Raw genomic sequence first — 20,328 nt, 5'->3', positions numbered from 1 at the left:
TTAGTGATTGGTCTTTGTTCTCTGTACCAGAGTTATAAAAGTATTCCACTTGGCTATGGGTACTTTCTCCACCCAGCCTTAGTTTATTTTAAAGATAGTTATGGCTAATATTTATTGAGTGCTGAAAAAGTAACTGTTATGATTTTATATCAATTACCTTGCCTCCAATTTAAGATAGCTAACAAAGTGCCAAAGAGTGTACCATAAAATCGCTCTCATGGAAAGGAAGACATATGTTAACTATCAAAACAGCTAATACAGATACCTCATTGAGGATTGAGTCTGAGTGTTAAAGCAGCAGGGGCAAAAGGAGAACAAGACAGACATGTAGTTCTCATTCTCAGAAAATGAGAAAATGTACCAAATCCTTCAGAACAGACAGAAGTTTTCTTTCTTTAAATTAAAAGGCAATTCGAATACTTCCTTTGGCAGAGCATAAAGAAAAATTAGATTATATGACCCCTACACAACGATGACACATTCATGAATTATTCTCCTTGCTAAGGATTCAGGGTAGCCAAGTATCATCCTGTAGACTACTTGCTGTTGTAAGGGATAAATGAAGGAATCAGGTTGTTATCAGCCAAAACAGCCAAAACACTTGAATACAAGATATTTCTACCAATCACTGCTATAAGAGAATGACAGAGAAGATGACCACATAATTTTCTGCCCAAACTAGAAAGAGTGAAAGGGGGCATATTATTTTTTTAATAAGGCAATAGGTGTAAACTGGTACATATGGTCACCCTAGTTACCAACCTAACAGCAAGCGGTAAGGGAAGAGGTAAAAGGAAGGAAGAGCTCATTTCCACAAGAAATTAAATAAAATGAATAGTGAACACTTACTGCAGTTGAAATAGGAAGTTTACTTTTCTTAAGTTGAATTTGCCCCAGCCATACAAGGTTAGTTTATTAAACATTCTTGGCTTTGAAAAGATAGATGCTAAAATACAGCACTAAGGTTGAGACAAAAAGGTGAAAACACCTAGCCACTTAGAATCTCAACTGTTCAACTGTTCAGGTCATCTTCAGGAACCTGAAGGTGTAAATAAACCTTAAATAGAAAGTTTTATGAAACTAAGGAGATGAACTTTTTCAAAAGTCTAGATATTCTAAGTGATCTCCCAGTTTTCAACAAATCGTATAAAAACTGGTAAATGTGAGGTCAATCTCCAGCAAAATTATAAACTGAATTATTAGAAGAAAATCAACTAAAAAAAAACAGAAGAAGAAAATACCACACGATCTCCAATTACTAAGAACTGGCAAGGACAGAGTAAATCATATAATAATAACCACGTTTTTTGCTAGAATACTATAGTAGACTATATGCTTTAGGATTTCAAATAAGTTAATGACCAAATATGCTATGGACGCTTTGGGGATGATGGTCAAAGATAGCTGGAAAGATCAAATATAAAAGCTAATATTCACTTTTGGACTAATTGTTTAAAGTCCACAAACCTAAAAATCTGTTATTTCAGACTCTCCCAAACCCTGGATGCCTTATTTCCACAAACAGCCACTAGGCATCCTCTGTGAAGATAAAAAAAGAAAACCGATAAAAGACGAATTTCATTATAAACACTTTACCATATGATGTCTGATGGCCCATTCCTCTTTAAAATGAAATATCCTCAATTTCTTTAATCATTTTCTCTGACATGGTTTCTACACTTTTGGTCTAGCCATCCTGGTGACCATTCTTCTAAACTAACTTTGTCAATTTTTCTTTTAGAACTTGGTTACCTTTAACTGAATAGATGTGTCCACAATGGTTGTCAATACTAGAAAGATACCTGCACTAAACAAAAGCAATGGCTACAACTGGGTTAATTTATCAATTATCACTTTACTGTTTTATACTAAGTTGACAGTTTTTTCTCATGAACTGAATCTAATCATCTTACCACTTAAGCAACTGATTTTTTCTTTTTTTTTTTTTTAAGTTTATTTACTTATTTTTGACAGAGACAGAGACAGCATGAGTAGGGGAAGGGCAGTGAGGGAGAGAGAATCCCAAGCAGGCTCCTGTTGTCAGTGCTAAGCCCAACGTACGGCTCGAATTCATGAAACTGTGAGATTACGACCTGAGGTGAAACCAAGAGTTGGATGCTTAATGGACTGAGCCACCCAGGCACCCCAAACAACTTTAAAGCAAACTTTATCTAGAGGCAGAAGTAGAACCAAAAGATAAATGGAATCAAGGATTTGGCTTACAAAGAGAAAAATTTCTTACATCTAGAGTTGTCCTGTAATGGAACAGGCCATTTCACAGTGTATAAAGTATGGAGATTCCTGATATCAGAAGCATTCTTCAATAATCTGGTGGGGGGTGATCACCTGAGGAGATCACTTGTGTATTAGTCAGGCTATGCTGTAACAATTAACACCTAGAATTCATAGGATTAACACAAAAACTTCTGTTTCACTTGCAGTACCCATTTCATACCAGTTAGGTGACTCTCTAGAACAGATGTTAGGGCCCGCTGCCCATTTTGTATGTCCTTTGACCCAACGTGGCTTCTTCATTTTTCAAGATTTATGAAAACTACATAAAACGACCAAAAAGAATGCGTGACAGCAATGGTATGTAGCCTGCAAATCCTAAAATACACACTATCTGCCCTCCATGTAGTGACTCAAGAGATTCACGCTATTTCCACCTTGTGGCTTGCTTCCTTCCCCAAGTGTCTCGGCCATCTCAACACCTACCCTCCGTGACAGTCTCTTCTGCCCACCCTCCTAAATGATTCATGTGGCACCACTTAACTACAACGGGGCTGGGAAGTGATCTGTTCCTGACATCCAAGGAAGTAGAATAATACTGGTATGGGAAAGCACCACACATCTCCACCACAACTCACTTATTTTATTCTAACTCAAAGATTCCATGGTTCTAAATATTTCAACTATAATTTTCATTTCTAGTATAAATCTTAATGAAATGGTTTTAAAATTGATTTAGAAAGAAATGTATCATAATATCACAGCTGGTGGTAAAGTAAAAATGCTTTCTGTGTGAGTTAGAACTAAGACAAAGAAACCTAAATAACTTCTGCAGCATGTCTGGATTAAATTCTTTAGTTTACACAGCCTTCAATTTTTAGTATGCCCACAATGTTACTAATGACTCACAAAAACTTGAAATTTTAAACATTAAATTATTTGGAGCAGAAGGATTGATAGGTCTTGCAGAAAAATATGTACATGTACTGACTTTGTAAATAAAAATAAAGTAAGTCCTATGCCATCACTGCAGGGAAAACTTGGTAATTTGGTCATTTCAAAATATCAACACTTTCCACTGAATTGATTTAATAAGTTATGGAACAGCTGCAAGCTGAATTACACATGATGATAGCAAAATATTTTATAGATTGTTCAGCCATATCTACTGGGCATACTAAACGATGTAAATTGCAGTATCTTTTTTTTTTTCCTTTCATTTAGCAAGTGAGTATTTCATTACTTGGTATGAAGACTCATTTACACAAACATATCAAGCTTTAAAAACTTAGCTCATAGTTCAAAATAGGTTTTAAAAAAATCCGGATAAGTCAGCATACCTGCATAATAGCAAACTATATAAATACGTTGAAAAATTTTAAAGCTTACACTAAAGATCAAATGACAGGAAAAGAAAGAAAATTAATTATATCAGAATATGTTACCACATTAGGAAGACTGAAAAATAATTCTAACAGTCTACATCTCACAAGGAAATTAAAACTAAGACTGCCTTTTTATAAGATATTAATAATCAATTATCAATATACATAATGAGGAATAAGGTAGAGAAATTAAATAAGACGAACTACAACATATAAACTTCTAAACAAAGCTCACTAACATTATTATGAGAAAGCTAAAATCTTGAAATAAATTTTAGTTCCACATTTCAAAAAGATAAAATGCTGTCAGGAATACTTCAAACATTCATTGGGACAGATCTTGTAACCAACTAGTGATAAGAGACAATCAACTACTAAACAACCGTCTAAAATATTAAATTGCAGATAGTAAACAGGCAGATTGTAGTTTTCAAAGGTAGGGAAATGCAAAGGTCAAAAGGACTCAGCACTACTTAAGTATCTAACAAGGTAGCAATTAAGGTAATAAATATACATGTAGTCAAAATCTTATGGAAAAAAATACAGAAATCAAAGAATTCAGAAGAAATACAAGAGGAACCCGGTGATTTTTCTAACATTTCAAAACATTTCAAGGAATAAAATATCAAATATATTAAGGAATGAAAAAAAGAATGACAAGTAACATATTTTGGGAAATCTTGAACAGCAGTGATAAAGGGATCTTAGTTTTAAGATTACATTCGGCAAACACTTTGAAAATGGAAGGAGATTAAAATGTAGTGATCTCTTAAGTTTTGTTTAGCTGTATTTTGACTTTCAGAGAAATAAATCTGTAACGAAAAGTTCTGCTAAAGATGTCAATTAAGAAGGTCATAGTACATAAAAAGAATTCAAAATATTTTTAAAAATGTGACTATCATTTTAAAGGTTTTTAAAATACATTTAGCCACCTTAAAAATAGAAAATACTGACCAAATCACCATAAAGTACGTTCATGGACTCTGGTTTGAAAATCCTAATGCCCAGTGTGATGGTATTAGGAGGTAGGGTCTTTGGGAAGAGCTAAGGTCATGAAGTCATAATTCATGGAGGTTTCGTGAATGGGATTAGTGCTATTATAAAAGAAACCCCACAGAACTCTCTTTTTGTTGAGCTGGTATGCTTTGGATTTCTAAAGCTTAAAATTAAAGAAGCAGAAGACTAATCAGAGATAAAGAGTTCAAAGACCCTTGGTATTGCTTGGGAAGTAGAATTAGACAAAATGATGTATTTATGTTAAATATGCACAGTTGCGTGTCTGGGTAGTTCAGTCAGTTAAGTGACCAAATCTTGATTTCAGCTCAGTTCATGATCTCACAGTCATATGATCTCATGGTCATGGGATCAAGCCCCAGGTTGGGCTCCATGCTGGGCATGGAGTCTACTGGGAATTCCCTTACTCCCACTTCCTTTGCCCCTACCCTGCTCACACAGTCTCGCTTAAAAAAGTAAATATGCATATTAAAAAAGGGTAACTACTAAAATAAATAAGTTCCAAATTAATAAAGCAAAAGTAAAATAAAAGGCACCCCCCCCCCAACCAAAAAAAAAAACCCAGAAGTAAACCAACAAAAAAATACTACCTTAGGGTAACTATGTTGCTCATTGACATTGCAGAACAAGTGGGACAAAGACACTTTTCTTAGACTCCGAGTTCTGGGTCTTTGAGCTAGAGCCAAGTTGGGTTTAAATCCCTGATTAGGAAAGAAAAAAGGCGGAATAAGCCTAGGTTTTAGTCTGTGTTTTATGTTACTCAATCTTTAAACTGTGGCACCTTTCCTACAATGGTAAAATACATTTCTATATAAAGCTACAGCAATATGATCTAGTTATATAGATAACTGATAAAATCATAAGATCCAGAGAACCTAAGTAGAGGAATTTTAATAGTTTTTTCCCCTCTGAAATTTAGTGAGTTGCTCCAACATGACAATTTTGATTTTTGTTTTATTAAAGAAGTTGTTAATGATTCTGTCTCTGCAACTAAGAAGGAACTTAAGTTTCTTGTTTTTTCATACCTAGTATTTTACAAAGAACCTGAAATACAGTATGTATAATAAATGATTATTCAACTGTTCCTCCTGACCACAAATTACTATGATTTATGTGTCCTATCTTTTAAAAAACTGCTTTATTGAGATATAATTCACATACCATACAATTTACTCATTTAAAGTGTCTAATTCAAGGCTCTTAGTATATTTAAAGAGTTGTACCACCTTTACCACAATCAATTTCAGAACACTTTCATTACCTGAAAAAGCAACTCCATTTTCCTTAGCCATCATCCCCTAATTAGGAACTACTAATTTACCCTATGTCTCCAGAGTTTACCTATACATTTCATATACATGGAATCACATTAATATGTGTTTTTTTGTGGCTGTTTTCTTTTACTTAGAATGTTTTCAAGATTAATCTATGTCGTAGCAAGAATTTCATTTTTGCTATCATATAATCTTCCACTGTATGGATACACCACATTTTGTTCATTCATCAGTTGATAGACGTGTTGTTTCCACTTTTTCACTATTTCAAATAATAATGTTGTGAACACTCATGTATAAGTTTTCTGTGAACTTACATTTTTTCTTTTGGTTATATACCTAACAGTAGAATTCCTGGGTCTATGGTAACTCATGTTCAATCATTTAAATGTTTACCCATTTGAGGAACTGGAAGTTTTTCAAAGCGGCTGGGCCATTTCGATAACCACGGTGGTAGAAGATTCTAGTTTCTCCACATCCTCAATAACACTTGTTATTATCTGATGTTTTGATTATAGACAGTTAAGTATGAAGTGGTACCTCACTGTGGTTTTGATTTGCATTTCCTTGATGGCTGAGGTTGTCTATTTGCTTTTCAAATTCATTCCTGAATGCAACAGCAGGGTTATGTCATCAGCACAAAGGAGGATATGGATCATTTCACATTTGTATTAATTTGCTAAGGCTGCTGCAACAAACTACTGTAACTGGGTAGCTTAAACAACAGAAATATATTGTCTCATAGTTCTAGAGGCTAGAAGTCCAAATTCAAGGTTGCTGGCAGGTTGGTTCCTTATGAGGGGTCTATTCCAGGAGTCTCTCCTTGACTTTTGATGGCAGTCTTCCTGTTTACATGGTGGTCTCCTTGTATAACCTCTATCTCCAAATTTTACCTTTTGTAAGGATATCAGTTATATTGGATTAGAAGCTCATCATACTCCAGTAGGACTTCATCTTAACTATTTCTGCAATGACTCTAATTCCAAGCAAGGTTATGTTCTGATGTACTGGGGGTTAGCAAGTCAACATAGGAGTTTTACATTGTGTGTGGGGTTACGATTCTACCCATAATAATGTTAAAAAAAAATTATGATTTATAAAAGGTGATATGGAAGGAAAGGACATAGCTGTGTCTTAGATTTCCCTTTAAAATTAGATTTTGCTCTGTCAAAATGCCTTTTCCATGGACCACGATTCCTACTGATACAGCTAGGAACATTTTCCAGTAAAACAAAAGCCTCAGATCTTTACTGTTATCAGATGGCTTGGCTCATAAACTGTTCCTCTTCACGGAATTGTAAGGAAGCTAATATAAGTGGAGGTTTTCTTAAAGAAATGTTATTCTTAAAAAAGGATATATTCCAACTTATTTATTTTTTGTTTATTTGAGAGAGAGAGAGAGAGAGAGAGAGAGCGCGCGCGCGCAAGTGGGGGAGAGGGCCAAAGGAAGAGAGAAAGAATCTTAAGCAGGCTCTACACTCAGCACACAACCAGACATGGGTCTTGATCCCATGATCCTGGGATCATGACCTGAGCCAAAATGGAGAGTCAGAGGCACAACCAACTGAGCCACCCAGGCACGCCCAGGAACCTCTACATTTCAGAAGTTTCTGGCAGTACATTGGCTTTCAACTTTTTCATCTATTGTTTTATTTTCATTTGTACCTTGGTGAATGTTAATTTCATCTGAAATACAAATGTCTTTCATACAACACTGTTAAGTTTTGAAGACTAGAAACAAAAATGAAAACGTTTTTAAACAAATATTGAACTTCTTCCAGATGTGAAGCTTAAAATATTTATGAAATAGTCAACTGATAAGGACATCAGAATTGTAGTATCAGTATTCCTTAGATGACCAATACTTTTAACCTTAATATGACTTAACTGTAAACTTGGGAAATCCTAAAAGTTTATAATGCATCTTAAAAACTTTACCAATTAAGACAGAATACTAATTTAGACTAAAAATGTGTAATTACAATATACTCTTAGATTGGTTTATTGACTGAAGAGTAAAGTTAATGTCTTAAAAAACACATACAACATATATTTTCCAATGTCTAACTCAGTCCTCTGAAAATGTGAAACGGAATAGTATCTAATTATATTTCTGATATACAGCTTCAATTGTTGCTGAGGAAAAAAATACCAGTACTCCTCATTATATTATTACTTTGTGAAGCACCTATATTTAGGCTTCCAGGTACATGTACAGCACATTTTAACACAGTTAAGTATCATTAAATAATAACGGCATCTGATTTTTTAAAAGTAGTGCTTAAAACAAAGCCCAACAAATCCATGATATAAACAAAAAACACCTCCAACTCAACAAGAAAATGCCACTAAAAAATGGTCAAAGGACTTAAATAGAAATTTCTCCAAAGAAGGTATACAAAAGATAAGCCGTGAAAAGATGCTCACCATCACAAACTAGGGAAATGCAAAGAAAAGCCACAAAGAGATACCACTTCACACCTATTAGGGTATCTACTATTGAAAGATCAGAAAATAACAAGTTTTGTGAGAATGGGGGGAAACTAGAACTCCTGCGAATTGTTAGTAGAAACGTAAGACAGTGCAGGCACTGTGAAAAACAGCAAGGTGAATCCACAAAAACATAAAAACAGAATTATTATATGATCTTATAATTCCACTTCTGAGTATATACCTAAAAAAACTTGAAAGTGGGTTCTAAAAGAGGTATCTATATACTCATGTTCACTGCAGCACCATTCGTAGTAGCCTAAAGCTGGAAACAACCCAAATGTCCAGCAACAGATGAACAAACACACAAAATGTAATATATACATCAACAGAGTATTACTCAGACTTAAAGAAGGGAATTACCTACAATTTTGTTTTTCTTTTTCAAGACTACTTTGGCTATTCAGTGTCTTTTGTGGTTCTATACAAAATTTAGGATTATTTGAGTTCTGTGAAAAATGCTGTTGGTATTTTGATAGGGATTACATTAAATCGGCAGATTACTTTAGGTAGTATAGATTTTAACAATATAAGTTCTCCTGATCCATGAGCATGGAATATCTATCCATTTCTTTGCATCATCTTCAGTTTATTTCATCAATTCCAGAGTTCATGTTGTATTATAAACCTGTAGTAATCAAAACAGTATGGTATTGGTACAAAACCAGACATATAAATCAATAGAACAGAATGGAAAATTCAGCAATAAGCCCACATTTATATGGTCAGTTAGTCTTTGAAAAAGGAGGAAAGAATAAGCAATGGGAAAAAGACAGTCTCTTCAACAAATGGTGTTGGGGAAACAGGAGAACTACATGCAGAAGAATGAAACTGGACGACTTTCTTATACCATATACAAAAATAAATGCAAAGGGTTAAAGACCTAAATATGAGAGCTGAAACAATTAAAGCCCAAGACAAGCCCAGGTGGTAATTTCTCTGACATTGGCCACAGCAACAATTTTCTAGATATGTATCCTGAGGCAAGGGAGACAAAAGCAAAAATAAAACTGTTGGGGATGCCTGGATGGCTCAGCAGACTGAACCTCTGACTTCGATTCAGGTCATGATTTCATGGTTTGTGAGTTCAAGCCCCGTGGTGGGCTCTGTGCTGACAGCTGAGAGCTTGGAGCCTGTTTTGGATTCTGTGTCTCCCTCTCTCTCTCTGTCCCCCCCCGGCTCATGCTCTGTCTCTCTTTCAAGAATAAATAAAAAACATTAAAAAATTAAAAAAAATTAAAACAATGAAATTGTGCCATTTGCAGTAACATGGATGGAGCTAGACAGTATAATGCTAAGCAAAATAAATCAGAGAAAGAAAAATACCATATGATTTCACTCATACATGGAACTTAAGAAACAAATAAAGTTTAAAAAAAGAGAAGACAGACAAACCAAGAAAAAGACTCTTCATGCGACTCTTGATCTTGGCATTGTGAGTTCGAGCCTCATGATGGGTGTAGAGATTACTTAAAAATAGTATCTTTAAAAAAGAAAGAAAGAAAGAAAGAAAGAAAGAAAGAAAGAAAGAAAGAAAGAAAGAACTCTTCTCTAGAGAGAACAAACTGATGGTTACCAGAGGGGAGGTGGGGGATGGGTGAAATAGGTGGGGATTAAAGAGTACACTTATCATGATGAGCCTTGAGTAACATACAGAATTGCTGAATCACAATACTGTATACCTACAACCCATAGAACAATGTATGTTAACTATACTCAAATTAAAATAAAAACTTAAAAAAAAAAAAAGGAAATTCTGACATGTGGATAAACCTTGAGGATGTTAGGCTAAATGAAATAAGCCAGTCACAAAAAGACAAATACTGTTATGATTTCACTCGAGGTACCTACAGCAGTCAAATTCAGACATAGAAAGTAGAAGGCTGCCTGCCAGGAGTTGGGGAATGGGGAATTATTGTATAACGGGTATGAGTTTCAATTCTGCAAGATGAAGAGTTCTTGTGTTGGCTGCACTACATGAATACACGTTACTGAACATTACTGAACTATACACTTAAAATTAGATAAAATGGTAAATTTTATGTTACATGTATTTTACTACAATAAAAAACAAAACCAAAAACCTGCCAACCCCTCACAGTTTCAAGATATTTCTGTTGTAGGTTTAGGATTGCATACAAACTCATGAAGAGAGCACACATTAAATACACACATACATACACACAAACATACACACACGCCATATTCCAATGAGATACTGTATTGGTGTATAACTAGAGAGTGTAATTTTACACACACACACTGAACCTTGAACAACACAGGTTAGGGATACTGACCCTTGCACAACTGAAAATCCACACATTAACTTTTAACTCCCTCATAACTGAACTACTAATAACCTACTGCTGACTGAAAGCATTACCAATGACATAAACAGTCCATTAACACATATTTTGTACATTATATGTATCAAACATCTCCCAACAAGAGTCCTGGGCGAGAAGGCTTCCCAGGGGAATTCTACCAGGCATTTAAACATGAGTTAAATGGCACAAAAACAGACACATAGACCAATGGAATAGAATAGAAACCCCAGAACTAGACCCACAAACGTATGGCCAACTCATCTTTGACAAAGCAGGAAAGAACATCCAATGGAAAAAAGACAGTCTCTTTAACAAATGGTGCTGGGAGAACTGGACAGCAACATGCAGAAGGTTGAAACTAGACCACTTTCTCACACCATTCATAAAAATGAACTCAAAATGGATAAAGGACCTGAATGTGAGACAGGAAACCATCAAAACCTTAGAGGAGAAAGCAGGAAAAGACCTCTCTGACCTCAGCCGTAGCAATCTCTTACTCGACACATCCCCAAAGGCAAGGGAATTAAAAGCAAAAGTGAATTACTGGGACCTTATGAAGATAAAAAGCTTCTGCACAGCAAAGGAAACAACCAACAAAACTAAAAGGCAACCAACGGAATGGGAAAAGATATTTGCAAATGACATATCGGACAAAGGGCTAGTCTCCAAAATCTGTAAAGAGCTCACCAAACTCCACACCCGAAAAACAAATAACCCAGTGAAGAAATGGGCAGAAAACATGAATAGACACTTCTCTAAAGAAGATATCCGGATGGCCAACAGGCACATGAAAAGATGTTCAGCGTCGCTCCTTATCAGGGAAATACAAATCAAAACCACACTCAGGTATCACCTCACGCCAGTCAGAATGGCCAAAATGAACAAATCAGGAGACTATAGATGCTGGAGAGGATGTGGAGAAACGGGAACCCTCTTGCACTGTTGGTGGGAATGCAAATTGGTGCAGCCGCTCTGGAAAGCAGTGTGGAGGTTCCTCAGAAAATTAAAAATAGACCTACCCTATGACCCAGCAATAGCACTGCTAGGAATTTATCCAAGGGATACAGGAGTACTGATGCATAGGGGCACTTGTACCCCAATGTTCATAGCAGCACTCTCAACAATAGCCAAATTATGGAAAGAGCTTAAATGTCCATCAACTGATGAATAGATAAAGAAATTGTGGTTGATATACACAATGGAATACTACGTGGCAATGAGAAAAAATGAAATATGGCCTTTTGTAGCAACGTGGATGGAACTGGAGAGTGTGATGCTAAGTGAAATAAGCCATACAGAGAAAGGCAGATACCATATGTTTTCACTCTTATGTGGATCCTGAGAAACTTAACAGAAACCCATGGGGGAGGGGAAGGAAAAAAAAAAAAAAAGAAAGAAAAAGAGGTTAGAGTGGGAGAGAGCCAAAGCATAAGAGACTGTTAAAAACTGAGAACAAACTGAGGGTTGATGGGGGGTGGGAGGGAGGGGAGGGTGGGTGATGGGTATTGAGGAGGGCACCTTTTGGGATGAGCACTGGGTGTTGTATGGAAACCAATTTGACAATAAATTTCATATATTAAAAAAAATAAATAAATAAATTACAAAAAAAAAATAAACATGAGTTAAAGCCTATTTTTCTCAAACTGTTCCAAAAAACAGAAACAGAAGGAAAATTTCCTAACTCATTTGACAAAGCTAGCATTACCTTGATTCCAAAACGAGACAAAGATCCCACCAAAAATGAGAATTATGGGCCAATATCCCTGATGAACACGGATGCAAAAATTGTCAACAAGATACTAGCAAATCAAATCCAACAATACATCAAAAGAATTACTTACCATAATCAAATGGGATTTATTCCTGGGCTGCAGGGCTGGTTCAATATTCGCAAATCAATCAATGTGATACACCACATTAATAAAATAAAGTATAAGAACCATATGATCCCGTCAATAGATGAAGAAAATGCATTTGACAAAATACAGCATCCATTCTTGACAAAAACACTCAACAAAGTAGGGATAGATGGAACACACCTCAACATCACAAAGGCCATATACAGACGACCTGCAGCTCACCTTTAATGGGGAAAAACTGAGAGCCTTTCCCCTACAGTCAGGAGCAAGGCAAGGATGTCCAGTCCTACCATACTATTCAACACAGTACTGAAGTCTTAGCCTCAGCAATCAGACGATAAAAAGAAATGAAAGGCATCCAAATGATCAAGAAAGAGGTCAAACTTTCACTATTTGCCGATGACATGATACTCTATGTAGAAAATCCAAAAGACCGGGGCGCCTGGGTGGCGCAGTCGGTTAAGCGTCCGACTTCAGCCAGGTCACGATCTCGCGGTTCGTGAGTTCGAGCCCCGCGTCAGGCTCTGGGCTGATGGCTCAGAGCCTGGAGCCTGTTTCCGATTCTGTGTCTCCCTCTCTCTCTGCCCCTCCCCCGTTCATGCTCTGTCTCTCTCTGTCCCAAAAATAAATAAACGTTGAAAAAAAAAATTTAAAAAAGAAAATCCAAAAGACCACCAAAAAACTGTGAGAGCTAATAAATGAACTGAGCAAAGTCAAAGGATATAAACTCAATGTGCAGAAATCTGTTGCATTTCTATGCACCAATAACAAAGCATCAGAAAAGGAAATCAAGGTATCCATACTATTTGTAAATGCATAAAAAACAATTAAGATACCTAGGAATAAACCTAACTGAAGAAATAAAACATCTGTACTCTGAAAACCATAGAACACTTATGAAGGAAACTGAAGAGGATACAAAGAAACGGAAAAGCATTCCATGTTCACGGAATTCAAGAGCAAACATTGTTAACATGTCCACACTAGCCAAAACAATCTAGATATTTAATACAATCCCTATCAAAATAGCACCAGCATTTTTCACAGAGCTAGAACAATCCTAAAATTTGTATGGAACCACAAAAGACCCCGAATAGCCAAAGCAATCTCGAAAAGAGAAAACAAAACTGGAGGCATCACAATTCCAAATTTTAAGGTATATACAAAGCTGTAGTCATCAAGACAATATGGTACTGTCACAAAAAGAGACACACAGATGAACAGAACAGAAAACCCAGAAATGGATCAGAAAAACTATATGGTCAACACATCTTTGACAAAGCAGGAAAGATTATCCCCTGGAAAAACGATAGTCTCTTCAACAAATGGTGTTGGGAAAACTGGACACAGACATGCACAAGAATGAATCTGGACCACTTTCTTACCCCATACACAAAAACAAATTCAAAATGGTTGAAAGACCTAATATGAGACAGGAAACGATCAAAATCCTAAAGAACACAGGCAGCAACCTCTTTGACCCTGGCTGGACCAACTTCTTACTAGACATGTCGCCGAAGGCAAGGGAAACAAAAGCAAACATGGAATACTGGGACTTCATCAAGATAAAAAGCTTCTGCACAGCAAAGGAAAAAAAAACAAAACTAAAAGGACGCCTATGGAATGGGAGAAGATATCTGCAAACGACCTATCTGATAAAGGCTTAGTATTCATAATATAGATTTTGGAATTTATCAACCTCAACACCCAAAAAACAAGTAACACAGGTAAGAAATGGGCAGAAGACATGAATAGAAACTTTTCCAAAGACATCCAGAATGCTAATGGACACATGAAAAGATGCTAAACATTACTCATCATCAGGGAAATACAAACCAAAACCACCTCACACCTGTCAGAGTGGCTAAAATAACACAACTAACAACAGGTGTTGGTGAGGATGCAAAGGGAACTCTCTTGCACTGTTGCTGGGAATGCAAACTGGTACAGCCACTCTGGAGAAAAGTATCAAGTTTCCTCAAAAAACTAAAACTAGAACTGCCCTATGATCCAGCAATTGCACTACCAGGTATTTACCCAAAGGATACAAAAATACAGATTCAAAGGGGCGCACACACACCCTGATGTTTATAGCAGCATTATCAACAACAGCCAAACCATGGAGCCCAAATGTCCACAGATTGATGAATGGATAAAGATGTGATTATAAATGCAATGGAATATTAGTCAACAAAAAGAATGAAATATTGCCATTTGCAGTGACATGGATGGAACTAGAATGTATTAAGTGAAATAAAAGAAAACAGATGAAATATGGGAAGGGAGAGAAAAAAAAGAGGGGAAACAAACCATAAGAGACTCTTAATGACAGAGAACAAACTGTGGGTTGGTGGAGGGAGGTGGGTGACAGAAGGGCTAGGTAGGGGATGGGTACTAAGAGGGCACTTGTGATGAGCACTGGGTATTACTGTATTTAAGTGATGAATCACTGAATTCGACTCCTGAAACCAATATTGCACTGTATGTTAACTAAAATTTATATTAAAAAAAAAAGAAAGAAAATAATGAGAAAATACATTTACAGTACTATAACGTATTTATTGTAAAAAAAAATAAAAGCAAACTACATATAAGTAAACCCACGCAGTTCAAATCCATGTTGCTTAAGGGTTAACTGGATACATAATTTCATATATATATATCTTCCATATTTCATATGGAAAAATAATACATATTGATTTAAACTTTTTGAAAGGTTGCGATTAACAGATATGGTAATCTTTACCACAGCAGAGATTTCAGCTTTTTTTTCTGCTACCACACACTTTAGAGATATAATATACTCCTTTCAGAAATCTCAAATGGGGAGGAGAAGGTTTAATATAAAAGAGGCTCTCTCCTCATATCTCTTTGAAGGAAAACAACCTTTCTCCTTCCTATTTAAAAATTCTCCAATTCCTAGAATGTAAACAAAATGAACAAATGACAAGGATGAGAATACTGCAAACAGTACAAACACAAGCCAGTAAGCTTCTTTTAAGAATTTTATTTTACTCATTACTGTGTCCTAGAAACCCTATCACACTCCCTGGCACATAGTTAAGGATCAACGCATTGTAAAGAAAGAAGAGTAGGCCTGAAGGAGAGTCCATTTCTTCATTTGACAGTCATAGAAGAAAAAAAGAGTATGGGTATTGAGAGAGAAAACTTTTATTTTTTTTATTTTGGAGAGTGTGTAAGCAGGGAGGGGCAGAGGGAGAGAGAGAGAATCTTTTTTGTTTATTTTGAGAGATGGAGAGCATGAGAAGGGTAGGGTCAGAGAGAGAGGAGAGAAAGAGAATCCCAAGATGGCTCTGTGTTGAGCCTGACCCAGAGCTCAATTGCACAATCCTGGGATCATGACCTGAGCTGAAATCAAGAGGAGGACACTCAACTGACTGAGTCACCCAGGCACCTCTAGACAGATACTTTTAAAGTATCCATAGCTAATTCAGTGATCCTATATTATAATAAATAGCCTCAATGTCTTGAGTAAAATAGGAAAGAAATTCATTTATGAAAATAAGAGTAAGAGGAGGCAAGGGGGTTTAAAGATACAGAAGAAAACTGTAAATGGAGATATTACAAAAGAGATAATTAAAAGTATTACAATCCAAGTCCAAGCAGACATTGATTAAAGAAAAGGGCAAATCTGCTTATTTCTGTATCTTTTTTTACCATCACCCACATATCGGAAAAAGCATAGAAAGGAGACCACATGGGTAATCTAGAAATGAAGGTCAGGACCCTAGCCTCAGTGAAGACAGACAGAAAAATGAGAGTTTACTGTGACACAAAATGGGTGAACACGTGGCTCGCTATCTCTCTGAAATGGTTTCTACAAAAGGTAATTTTAATATGGCTTAATATGGCATACTACAAAGCATTTTTTTTCAGGTTAGTATTTATCCTCAGCAATTATACTACCAGTTTCTTATATGGCAGTGTTCAAAATAAGACACTATTAATTAGTGGTTTTGAAAATCAATTCTCTGAACTAGACAGAAACAGAAGTTCCTCAATCAGCCATGAAGACATGCTTTGGCCTAGAGAGGAAGGAAACATGAGAATATCAGGAAGGATAAGCACAGTTCTGTGTTCATGGCCAAATCAACCTAACACAGTATTAGGACTGGAATATGGCATTAACTGGAGTATAGGTATTAGGCTAATTTATAGGACATGAGTCATCAGTTCATTTAACAAAGGGTATCTACCAGCTATCAGATTGTAATCATTTCTTATCAAAGTTGCACTTAAACCAAGGGAGAGAAATTTTACTCAAGTCAAGGTTTTGACAAAATTTTACCCTGAAGTACAATCTGTCTGAATTTAGGAAAAAGAAGTTTCTTTTTCTAAATCTGTTACTAAAATCTCCTACAGCAGTGAGGCTTAGCTCTACTTTTCCCTGAAATCAATACCAGATATCTAACTATATTTAAATACACATCAATTAAATATGGTGGTAATCAAGGTATAATTATCAAGCTGACAAAGCCCTTCACCTCAGGTAATTTTTAAACGGAGCAGTGCTTCTTTGACTGGGTGTAGGTGGAAGGCAGGTAGTAATGGAGAGGAAGCTATGTGCATGTTGAACTACATATAACACAAGATTCAGAGTAATAAAAGTTAAAAATAACACATACATAGTGTCTCAAAAGAACATATGGGAGAGAACACTTCTGGTTTATGTTTCAAAATGAAACTTGAATTTAACAACAGGTTCTTGAAACATGTGTCATACGTAATAAGGGAGAAAGGAATAGTAAATGGTTATTCCTGTTTGAAGAAATATTATAAGCAAAGACTTGGAAGTGAGAAACTTGATGAAAATTTTAGGGAACACTCAGTTGTTTGAGTAGGGTTAATCCTGTGTGTTAAGAAATGGTGAGGTAAAATAGGAAAAGCTTTATCCATTTCATCTTTAAAGGTTCTTTTTGGCACACACAGGGGATTAAACATGTAGGAGATTAAATGAAATTTTATTATTCCTGTGCTCATCAGTGTTTGTGGCATCCCCTGTTATTGTTGCTTATCTATTTTCTTATCGTTCTATCAATTATTAAGTACATATATAATTTGAAACTGCTATGTTTTCCTTTTGAACTGAGCTTTCTACCTTCATCAAGTCTTGGTTTTTATATCCAGTAGTATTTTTTTGCTTTAGAATGTATTATGAATAAAGTTACATCAGTGAAAAACAAAAAGCAAATGGTGAGGTAAGAATTAAGGCAGAATGTTGTTCCACTGTACCCTGTATGTACCTTAACACACCTTTTAAAAAAACAAAAAACAAAAAACAAATTATCAAGTGGATTCGTAATTACTTATATAGAGTGCCTCTCCTACGAGGATGAGCTCCTCATGGGCAAGAGTCCAAATCACTGATTTTTGTATTCTCAAAGCCAAGGCTCAGCACATGCCAGGTATTCACTAAGTGTTTTTTTTTTTTTTTCAAGTAATTGCTGACTGAACAAATGAATGAACAGTATAGTAGGACGAGATCAGAGAGTCTTAAATGCTTATTATTTTATTCAGTAGGAGATTAAATGAAAATAATTTATGCAATGTCACATTTAAGGGACAGTTAATTCCTAGGAAATAAAAAAATTAAACAAAATTAATTAGAAAATTAAAACAAAAAACTAATCTAAAAGCCCTAAAAGTGTTAAAAGTATACATAATCCAACATGGGCTGAATGAAATTGTATTATTAAATTCTCACAATCTATTAAAAGTAGGGTATTTCCACCACTTAAGGTTATGAATTTGGCTTTAAGATATAAACAGCTGAACTGCTTTGTGTACTTCTTCATATTTTAAACAGTTTTCATCTGTATATGTGAAGTTAAGAAATTAACAAATGACAACATGAAAAGTATTCTCGGGACCTTCTCATTTCCCCCTCAGGTCTACATTCATAACCTCTGGGGATCCTTTATGACATTCCAGAAAAAAAAAAAAAAGATAATTTTCTTAAGCTGAATTTACTTTGCTTCTCTAAATATATATTTTAAAAGAGAGGTCAAGAAAATAACAAGACATGAGGTGCCTGGGTGGCTCAGTCAGTTGAGCATTTGACTCTTGATTCTGGCTTAGGTCATGATCTCATGGTTCGCGGGATCCATCCCTGTGTTGGGCTGTGTGCTGACAGTGCAGAGCCTGCCTGGGATTCTCTCTCCCCCTCTCTCTGTGCCCCTCTCCTGTACTTGCTCTCCCTCTCTCAAAATAAATAAACTAACATTAAAAAAGAAAAGAATGAGACAATATAATCTTAAATCTTCACATACGAGAAGGGCCCAATATCTTTGAATCTTTCAGGACTCCATATGTTGCCTAAAATTCACATTCTTGAATTCTCAATTCTTAAAAATTCCTATTTTCTTTTTCTTTTTATTTTTTTTTAAATTTTTTTTTTTTCAACGTTTATTTATTTTTGGGACAGAGAGAGACAGAGTATGAACGGGGGAGGGGCAGAGAGAGAGGGAGACACAGAATCGGAAACAGGCTCCAGGCTCTGAGCCATCAGCCCAGAGCCCGACGCGGGGCTCGAACTCACGGACCGCGAGATCGTGACCTGGCTGAAGTCGGACGCTTAACCGACTGCGCCACCCAGGTGCCCCAAAAATTCCTATTTTCTGAATTAAGCCATAACCTAATACTACATGAGTAATTATAATTTTTCTCTCCCTCTCTTCCAGATATTATTACTTTATAAGATATTTGATAGTCCAAAAAAAAAGTGACAAGTTGACTATAGAAGACAAATTAAAAATCAACTTCCTGATAACCACAACTGAAGTATTAAATGCATCAAAAAACAGTAAGACAATGAAATCTGAAATCAACTATCTTGCCCAAAAAAACGTTCAGTAGTTTGCCTTAAGAGGACACAACTTAAAATCCTTTAGTTTCAGATCTTTGCCCAAACTTAACTTTCCACTTTTATTTCTCCTCAGTCATCCTCAACTGCAGCCAAGCCAGAACACTCACCTTTCATTACCTATACTCACTGGTTCTCTTTTATTATTTTTTTTAATGTTTATTCATTTTTGAGAGAGAGACAGAGTGTGAGCAGGGGAAGGGTAGAGAGAGGGAGACAAAGAATCTGAAGCAGATCCAGGCTCTGAACCGTCAGCACAGAGCCCAGTGTAGGGCTTGAACTCATGGACCGTGAGATCATGACCTGAACCAAAGTCTGACACTTAATTGACTGAGCCATCCAGGTGCCCCATGGTTCTCTTTCTTTAGAATGCTCTTTCATCCATGTCTGCCTAATGAATCAAATCTGTTCTCTAAGGTCTAGCTCAAACTCCAATGGACCCTTTCTTACGTTGTCTTTATCTGTTACATGATCTACTTTCTTCCTCACAACTTTTCCTAACTTCTTCAGTCCAGCCATTTCTTATTCTTTTGAACTTCTCAAGCATTTATTATTCAGTCCTTCATTTGGCACATTACTATTTGCTCTCATTCTCTCAGATAAATATGTACAGATAAAAAGTAACTAGTTTTGGAGACAAGAGTAGTTACTCATTAACTATGGACAAGTCTTAATAATCCCTTGTAAAACATCTTACTATGAATAATTCATGAGTTTCCCCAAGTTAAATTAACAAGCTGTTTTATTTCTCCACTGTTATTGTACGCTTAGAAGACAAATTATAATGGCAGACTTGCCACAGTATCAATTAAAAAAATACCCAGCATCTCTTCCAAATATATATTTTGAATACATGCAGTTTAC

General features: G+C 35.8%; 1 protein-coding gene across 8 annotated transcripts in view; it reads right to left on the bottom strand.

Moving 5' to 3' along the window:
* The window catches only part of R3HDM1 (R3H domain containing 1), a 210,220-nt gene that overhangs the window by 170,275 nt on the left and 19,617 nt on the right, over nucleotides 1–20,328 (bottom strand). For 7 of the 8 annotated variants that reach the window (XM_032594395.1, XM_032594394.1, XM_032594396.1 and 4 more), the window contains exon 1: nucleotides 5,222–5,327. The exons of the other annotated variant lie outside the window; for it this stretch is intronic. The gene's annotated coding sequence lies outside the window, so the exon portion shown is untranslated. Of the gene's footprint in view, nucleotides 1–5,221; nucleotides 5,328–20,328 lie in introns of those variants that run through there. 8 annotated transcript variants of the gene reach the window in all.

The sequence above is a fragment of the Lynx canadensis genome, chromosome C1 (genome assembly GCF_007474595.2).
Source record: "Lynx canadensis isolate LIC74 chromosome C1, mLynCan4.pri.v2, whole genome shotgun sequence".
NCBI classification, from domain to species: Eukaryota; Metazoa; Chordata; class Mammalia; order Carnivora; family Felidae; genus Lynx; species Lynx canadensis.
Note: the sequence above shows the minus strand (reverse complement) of the source record. Positions and strands in the feature narration are given on the sequence as shown.